This window comes from Dipodomys merriami, unplaced genomic scaffold (assembly GCF_024711535.1).
Source record: "Dipodomys merriami isolate MVZ:Mamm:240054 unplaced genomic scaffold, mDipMer1.0.p SCAF_4, whole genome shotgun sequence".
Classification (NCBI taxonomy): domain Eukaryota; kingdom Metazoa; phylum Chordata; class Mammalia; order Rodentia; family Heteromyidae; genus Dipodomys; species Dipodomys merriami.
This window is the reverse complement of record NW_027205603.1, coordinates 83,982,438-83,991,929: the sequence shown is the minus strand read 5'-3', so window position 1 is coordinate 83,991,929 and position 9,492 is coordinate 83,982,438.

The window sequence follows — 9,492 nt, the reverse complement described above, 5'->3', positions numbered from 1 at the left end:
TACATCTTTTTTCTTTCTTTCTTCTTCTTTTTTTTTTGACCTTCAAGATGTGCAACTGTTTTTAAGGGATAGAGCAAAGTAGAAGTCAAGAGCTGCATTGTCATTTAAATAACCAAAAAATCTCAAGGTAACTAGGATGATGTTAAGAAGATTATGAAAAGTGGATCTGGACTTAAAAGCCATATGAGATCTCAGTTTGCAACTGAAATAATGCAGGTCATTAGGTTGGGCAAATAAATGACTGGACAAGAAGCAACAATACCCAGTGATTAAGTGGTAGCAGATAGACACAAACCTGCGTCAGTTTCACTGAATTCATTTTCCCAAGGAAGAAAGCCATCAGTCTTAGAGATTTCTACATCCAATATGAGACTCTCTAATTTATTACATATACATCTTAGGCTGCAATTTTAGAGTAATGTGATTTTTTTATTTATAGGGGAATTTAAATATGGCATTTTTCAAAGTGTAAACTTCGGATCTACCCTATCAGCTGGAGTCATCAGTCACTGCTGCTTCATTTCCAAATCATTAGGGAAACTGAAAGCTTAAAGTATTTAATTTATCCCAACCACAGGGGGTAGTTTATCATGGCATATGATGCATCATTTTTTTTATTTCAATGCTTACTAGTAAAATTTTGAACAAATCACACTGAGTTTTGGGGGTGTATCAAGACAATACACATCTTTTTTTGTTTTTAATATACAGAATGAAATAATGAGTAATGAATATAATTCTTTTTGAGACATGTCTCACTTCTCCTCATTATCTCCCACTCTTTCCTTTCTGCCCCACCCATCAGATACCCCGTTCATTGTCCACATGGTGTCTAGGGTCGCTGTTGTATTGGTTCATCCCTGTTCTACCTTTTCTGTGACCTCCCTTATCCTGGAAATGATAAGTTGTATAGGACCCTCGTCGTTAACATACAGAGACCAAAGGAGACTATGCATACACGTGGTAGACAAATGGCTATGTACAGATGATCATATAAAATAATATTTTATGAAATGGACTTCAAGAAAAGGAAACAAGGGACATTCTTCAGTTGCCATTGTTTCTTTTCATCTTGTCTTGTTAATACAAATCTTTTAAATCTTCAAGGATCAGGTAACTCGAGAACCCCTGTGAACAATGTGCAGAAATGGAACTTTGTACAATATTTCGGAGTTCTCCTTAATGTGACAAGATAAGACACATTTGAATCAGTTTTCCATGAAATGATTTTAGGCTTTTAAAAATTATGTTTTAAGTAGTTGTACAAAGGAGTTGCTGTTTAACAAAGCCGTTGGTGAGTACAATGAATCTTGACCAATGCCACCCTTTGCACATTCGCACCTATTCCTCCTAACCCTACCCCTTCCCTTGCTCTTCTTAATCTTGTAACATATACATTAAATTCATGATTACATTCTTAAGACAGAAGAATGTGGTGATTTAAAGGCTAGAAATGAATAAAATGTAGGAATAAGATAGAACCAAATGGGTTAGTCCTTAAAAAAAAAACACAAAACAACAACAACAAAAACCACAGCCAGGCACTGGTTGCTCACTCCTTCCTAGTTACTCAGGAGGGTGAGATCTGAGGGTCATGGTTCAAAGCTAGCCTGGGCAGTAAAGTCTGTGAGACTCTTATCTCCAGTAAACCACTAGAAAACCAGAAGTGCTGCTGTGGCTCAAGGGGTAGAGCACTCACCTTGAGCTGAAGAGTGTAGGGTCAGCACCCAGCCCAGAGCTCCAGGACACCCCAAAACAACCAATGAACCCCCCCAAACCCCTCCACATTTCCCTCATTTAAAGTTTTTTTGGGGGGGTCCGGTCGTGGGGCCTGAACTCTGGGCCTGGGCGCTCTTCCTCAGCTCTTCAGCTCAAGGCTAGCGCTCTACCATTTGAACCACAGTGCCACTTCCTGCTTTTTTCTTTTTGCTTATGTGGTGCTGAGGAATTGAACCCACGGCCTCATGCATGCAAGGCAAGTGCTCTACCACTGAGCCACCTTCCCAGCCCCTCATTTAAAGTTTTTGTTATAAAAATGCACCCAAGAAAATGTATCCCACAATTCTTGCCTTGAAAATTTTTATTGCATTAGCAGGGATATGTCTCAGATTCCACGATGAGTAGGTCTATTTTATTTGACTCCAATTTTTTATCTGGCCTCAAGTTGATGACTTGGTAGTGTTTTTAAGGCTAGAATGTAGGTATTCTTTGTTGTGTAGAATCAGCAATAGCAAAACCCAGAATATGTGCATAGAACTTCCTTGGCAGCAAGCTTCCAAAGTGAGACAATTTCAGCACTATTCAATGCTCTACCTTTTGGGGAAGAACAGAACAACTCCAGGAGGGATTCAGCTACCGTGAGCCTGGGCTTCACCTCAGCCTAAAATGGGCCAGTTTGTCTTCCAAGAATGACTGACTCTCCAGGGAAGTTTTGCGTTTTAGTTTTCGTTTGTAACTGAACTTGTATGTTTACTGAAACCCTCTTCACGGTTGCATCAGAGAATGGCTCAGGTGGGCATCAGTAAAGGAATGGCTTTATGTATGTGGCGTATGCCTATATATACATGTCTATGTATATATACAATAGTATTTAACATGAGAAAAACAATAGAAAATTTCTGCCATTATGACAACATTGATAAGCCTGGAAAGTGTTCTGCTAGGCTGCTTGAGTGGGGCACACAAGGAAAATTCACCGAGGCAGAGGAGGAAATAGGGTCTGCCATACAAAAAAGAGTTGCAATTCAACTGGTATAAAGTTTCAGTTAGATGATTAGGTTTTGGAGATTTGCTGTACAATACAATTAGTAACATGGTACGAAACAGTTAGTACATGGTCGTGAAAATGTGTTGAGAGGATAGATCGCATGTTAAATGTTAGTTATCATAAAGCAGCTAAAAAGGACATAAATAAATTGTGAGTCTTCTACCTTCATGGTGGTAATTGAATCTGCACATATCAAAATATATACATATTGATGGAGTGTTGGTCTACTTTGTATGTAAATAATACTTTTCCAAAACTGTTTATAAAGATGAAAAGTTTTGAGACCCTATGTTCAGTCCCCAGTATAAAGAAGGAGGAGGAAAACAAGAAGAGGAGAAGATGGGAAAAGAAGGAAGAAGAAAAAAGAAGGAGGAAGAGGAGGAGGAGGAAAAGGAGGAGGAAGGAGGATAAAAAAGAAGAAGAAAAAGGAAGAAAGGAGAAGAAGAAAAAGCAGGAGAAAGACAAAGGAAGAAGAGGAAAGGAGGAGGAGGAAGAGAAGGTGTTTTAGGATCTCTGCAATGAGTGTTTTTTAAAGATTACTTCAGACAAAATAATTTAATAAAAATTATGTGTAGATTAAAGGATCCACAAAGTCGGCAGCTCTAGAAGCTGTAAGCTGTTCAGAGTGCCCCCCTTTCCTAGTGTGTAAAGGGCCTTCACAGACTGAACAGGAAGCAAAAGTGCAAAAGTTATTTGAGCCAGGTGCCGGTAGTTCATGCCTGTAATCCTAGCTACTCAGGAGGCTGAGATCTGAGGATCCCGGTTCAAAGCCAGTCCTGGCAGGAAAGTCTGTGAGACTCTCATCTCCAATAAACCACTCAGAGAACTGGACGTGATGCTGTGGATCAAGTGGTAGAGCGCTCGCCTTGAGCTGAAGAGCTGAGGGACAGTGTTCAGATCCAGAGTTCAAGCCCTTGACCAACCCCCCAAAAAAGTTATTTGCTGGGTTTACACCTAGATCTTAGACTTATTTGGATATGTCCTAGTAGAAAGTCTAAGTCTAGAGGCCAGTGGATGATTCCAGTTGCATTTAAGTTTGATTTTCCTGCATATATCAGACTTCGATTTTGCTTAGTGAGGAACCCAAGACATCAGGGGTCTCTCAGACTAATGACTTCTCTGTAGTGTGATTGAGATCTAATGACTTTTAATATTGTTTTCACTCAAATTTGGCATAGACTGGACCTGCAGTTTCTTTCCAGTCTTCTTCTTATTTATTTAGGTGACTCCAAAACTTTCTCATGCAAAACTCTGTACTTAGTATTTATGACTTTTTTGGTGGAACTGGGACTTGAAATGAGAGTCTCATACTTCCTGGATCCTAAAGCCCCATTGCTCACTTGTTATATTAACAAAATCATGATACTTTTCTGTGACTCAATTTTCTTACCTGGAAAATGGAAAATGAAAAAAAACCAACCCTCCTTCATCTCCAAGTTAGGATGAGATAGGGTAATGAAAGCAGAAATAGAAGGAATAGTAATAGGACTCTCATGATTAGACTCAAACTTAACAGCTAACTTAGCATGATGCAAAAATGAAAAATCCAGGAGTTTCTGTTCACATTCCCTTCCTTAGAGCCTAAAGAAACAGAAAATATTTTTACTTCTATTTTGCAGACAAGATCATTCTAGAACACCGGGCTTCAGAGAGGCTAAGAACATGCTCAAGATCACGGCCTGTTGGACACAAAGGGGAACCTGACAGGGAGACAACTGTGCTGTCGATAGTCAGTTACAAGAGAAATTGGAAGATGCTCTCATCTGTCCTTTTAGCCTGGGCTCCCTGTTCCCACCCCTCAGGTCCGACATTTCCAATTGGAAAATTGTCAGTGGATAAAGTATGGCAGCTAACACTATTCCATTGTAAGGAAGAAAGGAGAATATTCACATTTAACAGACACTTCCATGTGAAAGGCTGTGCTAAAACCTTGATGTGTTTTACCTCATTTCAGCTTTATAGCAATATTGTAAATGGGTGCTGATATCCATATTTATAAGTGTAAAAATCGAAGTGTGAGAGCTTCTTATACTTTCATTTATAAAGACCCAATAACATTCATCTACACATTCACTTAATAGAAGAAGAAAATATAAATAAATGTAAAAACAAGTTGTAATCAAGGAAAATATGGGGTTAGAGTGAAAGTGAAGAAGTAAGGCTAAGTTGAAATTGATGTAGATATGATGGCGCCAGGGTCTCAAGGGAACATAAACTGAATAGTATAAAAACTTGTGGGTTTCCTGGGGGCTAGAGCAAGAAAAGGAAATGCATTCAGTTACAGGATTTGTCTTGAGCCTGTGCATAATGAGAAGGTAGGAGGAAGGACCTTGTGTACTGTAAGGAGCAGTAAGGTTTTTCCTGGGAAATAAAGTTGCAATTTACACAGGGCAAAGTCAAGATAAGGTGATAATATTGACTATGGAAGCCATGGCTCTTCATCTCACAACTCCATGGCCTTGCTCTAGAGAAACAACCATCTCTACTGTATCAGGTTTGGGAAAGAGATATGTTTATTATACCTGTAGTCAATACAGGTTTGCCCTCAGCATTCATCTTACTTCAGTATAATTAAAGTCTTTTTTTTTTTGCTGTGGTAGAAAGCTCATACCTTAAGTAACAACTCCTTATGTGGCTTCCTCTGGGCAGGTCTGTTTATTTCCAGTCCCTGCCTAAACTGGACACATGAAAAAATGAGGCTGGTGGATGGGGAGAGAGGAGACATTTCACAGCAGTGCTTTTACAAAAGAAATGTGTAGGTGCCTAGGGATGGCTAGAGCACTGAGAGGTGTGACAGACACCCTAAGGATGCAATGAGGTGGCCACATCTTTGTGGCCCAATTGCTACCCTAAGGAGAAAAGGAGGCAGCAAGCAAGACCTCTGGGTGTTGGTCCTTGGTGGGAATAATCACAGTCCACCTTGGGACTGTGCAGAAGCTCAGCATTCTTCCCTATTGTCCTCCACTAGCTTGAGGGCAGAGCCCTCTTCCCATGGCTGACTTGCTCCATTAATGGCTCAGGATGGAGTGAACTGCAGAGATGATCACATCTTACTCCATTCCCAGATTCACTACTGAACCTTGTGAACAGCTTGCTGCCACCCTGTACCTCTAGGTCTCAGTCCTTTCTCTTAGCATCCCCTGGCTTTCCCAGAGTCAGTGTATTTAGAAAAATGGAAGGCTGATACTTTCTTTCTTGAAGATATAGAAAAGAGTGAGCCACAGCAAGACTGTGCAGCTGATCACAATTGCTGCCTACTTGGAATGGGTTACTGTTAGCTCTAGGAGAGGGAGGGAAAATAAAAGCAATGCTTAGATTTTCCTCTCAATGTTCTTTGGTTCCAAGCAAGATCACACATCTGACTTACTCCTTTTTCCATGCACTCTTCAATGTTCCATCTCATTCCTCTTTACCTTGAGTTACAGCTCCACTTCCTATCTTCTTCCCGGGTGGAGAGTCATCGAAGGACAGGCATATCTGACCATATCACTTCCTGGTCAAATTTCTTTGTTGATTTCTAATTACCTTGGGGGAGAATAGAGTCCAAATTCTTCTGTCACCCACAGTGTCACCCACTTTTCCAGTGACTGACCACAGCACTGTTTCTATGCTGCTGAGCTACTTGCGTTGGCACTTTTGCTTCTCTGGGATTTTGCCGTTTCCATCTATTCACCTTTCCTTTCCATTATAAAATTTAATTCCTGTTTTAAGGAGTAGCCCCACTGTCTTCTGGGTGAAGGAGTCAGTCAATTATCTCCTCTGTGCTGTCGATGTAGATCATTGTTATCATTTCCCCTTTTACTTGTAGCATGCCTAGACTGACCTTACCAGGAGAAAACTTGGTATGTGTCTTTTCTACTTCATTAACATCCGTTCATGAGCCTCTGTCTTCTCCATCCGTGTATCCTCACCATGGTGCCTGGTTCCTGGCAAAGATAATGTATTGATCGATCGTCTTAGCATTATTACCAACTTCTTATTTTAACAGAGAGAATTTAATTTCAGGAACTAGTTGAATCTATACAAGAATGAAAAGGTGAAAAAAATATTACCAGTGATCAGCCATAGGTGTAGCACAGGATTAAAGTTATCAGAGGAAGGTTGGAGCTGGACCTCTAAGGTGTGAGGAGACAACACCACCCAGGTTACAGGGCCGCTGCTTCTTTTGTTGTCCCTGAATCTCTGCTCAATACTTGCCTTGTTGATGAGGCTCCCTTGAACATTCCATTCAGAGTTACACATGCTTCCCCTCAGGCTTGCTCTATTAAGCTCTCTTTCTTCCTTCCTTCACTATCAGGACCCTCAAATATATGAATAATGACTTGGTGTGGCTACCTTTTTTTTTTTTTTTTTTTTTTTTTTTTGAGTCCGGTCGTGGAACCTGAACTCTGGGCCTGGGTGCTGTCCCTCAGCTCTTCAGCTCAAGGCTAGCGCTCTACTACTTGAACCACAGCACCACTTCCAGCTTTTTTCTTTTTGCTTATGTGGTGCTGAGGAATCGAACCCAGGGCCTCAGGCATGCAAGGCAAGCGCTCTACCACTGAGCCACCTTCCCAGTCCCCAGTGGCTACCTTTTATTGTAAAAATAAATCCTGGCATTTAATCCTGGATTATTGTTTTACTAGCTATGGGCCTTCGAACATTTTTCTGAACTTTCTTTGGCAGTGAAATGTGACAATAATATACAGGTAAGGCTTGCACATTTTTGTCAGCTTCTTTTAAAAGAAGTAAATAAAACAATTTCTAAGCATTCCAAACAAAGGGGCCTACATACCTTCGAGTCAATTAATATTGTTTTCTACTCTATTGAATGAATTCCACTTAATTTGGTTTGGTAATCATTTACTGAATTGTATTTGTAATCAAACAAATGAATTCATGGGTTATCTATAAAAGCATATAAATCGTGAAGACAGAATTAGTTCTGAAGATGAATGTTTACCTAGGAATGGGAATTGCAGCAAATTACACCATGAGTAAACATACAAATAAAATTAGTATGAGAGAAATCTAAAACACAAAAATTTTAGTTACTTTCAACACACAATGCTAACATACCTCTCTTCTACTTTTTGTTGGCCTATATTTTGACCATCCTATATGACAGCAATGGTCTATTATATATAAATATATAGATAGATACATATTTGAGAGAATTATAAGCTGGCTTAGACTTTCCTCTCACATGATTGAGTGAAATTCATTGTTTTATTATTGATAGTTGAGATGCATAAAACATTTGACATCAACTACAGAGAAGCACTCTGTAGCACTGCCAGAGATGTGTGCCCTATATTCACTAGACTGCTGATACACTTGAGTTTGCAATATAATATTTTTCTAGGAAAAGAAATAAGGACAGACTTGCAAGAAAAAGTAAATGCTATGTACATTTTCCACTGTCAGAAAGGGGATTCTACATGTCCAGGAAATAATTAAATGTATGATGGCTATATTGAATTGCCATCACATTTAAATCCACTACTTTAAAGAGTGTTATAAATACCAAGATTTACAAAATGCAAGAAATTACTTCCTTTATCACTTTAATGAAAAAAGGCACTAGATTTGCATGTAAAGATGTATGAGGAATTTTTAAAAAATATAGCATTAGGATATGTCAGTAACTCATTAGTAGTGACTTCCTCCCCTACCCCTGCCCCAGAATTCCATATTCTAATCCTTGGAAGCACTGTCTAGGTTGGGTTAAATGATAAAGAAGAATGTTGTTAATCAGCTAACTATAAGACAGTAATACTGTCTTGGTTAATCCAGATCCAACTGTAATCACAAAGCCTTTGTAAAGCAGAATAAGGAGAACCAGAAAGAGGTGAGCTGACAAAAACTCCACTGACCATTCCTGGCTCTGAAGTTGGGTGCAGCTTGAACCCAAGAATGTGGCCAATCTCAGGTGCTGGGTAGGCTAGGAAGCAAATCTTTGATTAGAGTTTCCAGTATGCTATAGCTTGAGTTTAGGGTAATGAGACCCTTGGATACTTTTAACTTGTGTTAAAATGGTGCTGCCTTTAGGTGTTTGTTCCAACTGCCAAGGGAAATATACACCTGTTAACTAATGTAAGTTTTAACATCAGATTTCAAAGAAAAAAAATACTCTATTTCATTCCTTCCAGGTCATGAGGATACTGACTTTGTAAGAACTGAAGGATTAGTATTTGTTAGTCATTCACGTTCATGTATACAACAGACTGAATGTTCTCGAACAATGCTTCTCAAACCTTGATAGGAATTAAAGTCACGCAGACAGCTTGCTCCTACACATGTTAGTCTTTATCCACAGAGTTTCAGTGAGTCTGAGCTGAGGAGGAAACTTGGTTTTTGGGTCATCTCCCAGGTGTGGCAGAGGATCCTGGTGTGTTGAGTGCCAGAGGTCAGAGGATCTAGGAAGTCAAACCCAGGTTGGAAATTCTATGAGGTAATACTCAGATGCTTTGTTCACAAAATTTTCTCTTTAGCACCTACTTAGAACTCATTGGTACTGTTTGAGGTAAAAACAAACAAACAAAAAAACCCCACCATGCTGTTTTATACATAGACTCTAAGAATAAATGACAAGCAGAAGGGAGCGGCATTTGCTAGATGCGAGAACATTTGTACCAATGATGGAGGAAAACAGGCTGCCTGAGAAACTGGGGCGGGGGGGAATGTAAAGTACAGACGCATGAAGTTAACATATTTACATATTTGCTTCCATTTACTGATGGGAC